Source organism: Ursus maritimus, unplaced genomic scaffold, assembly GCF_017311325.1.
Source record: "Ursus maritimus isolate PB19 unplaced genomic scaffold, ASM1731132v1 scaffold_8, whole genome shotgun sequence".
NCBI lineage: Eukaryota > Metazoa > Chordata > Mammalia > Carnivora > Ursidae > Ursus > Ursus maritimus.
Genome location: NW_024426996.1, coordinates 38,536,398 through 38,536,694, shown reverse-complemented (window position 1 = coordinate 38,536,694; position 297 = coordinate 38,536,398).

Genomic DNA, 297 nt, shown 5'->3' with positions numbered 1-297 from the left:
CCCCCCCCCCAGGGCAAATGCAGCACAGAGGGTGCCAGACTTGGCAAGTAGATGGTGCCTTTGTGCCAAGAAGTCTCTTCTTCCTCCTGGAAGGAGAACCAAGCCTGCACCAAAACACATGGCCTAGCAGGTGAAGGGAGGGTTGGATTTCAGCCTCACTTGCTTCTTGTGTGCACAGTGCACAGCCTTACAGGGAAGCCCAACCTGGTGCCAACATTGGGTCTGGTACAGAGTTGGCACTGAGGTAATTTTTTTAAGTGGATGAGAGAGAAGACAGCTGGGCAACTACTACTGCCC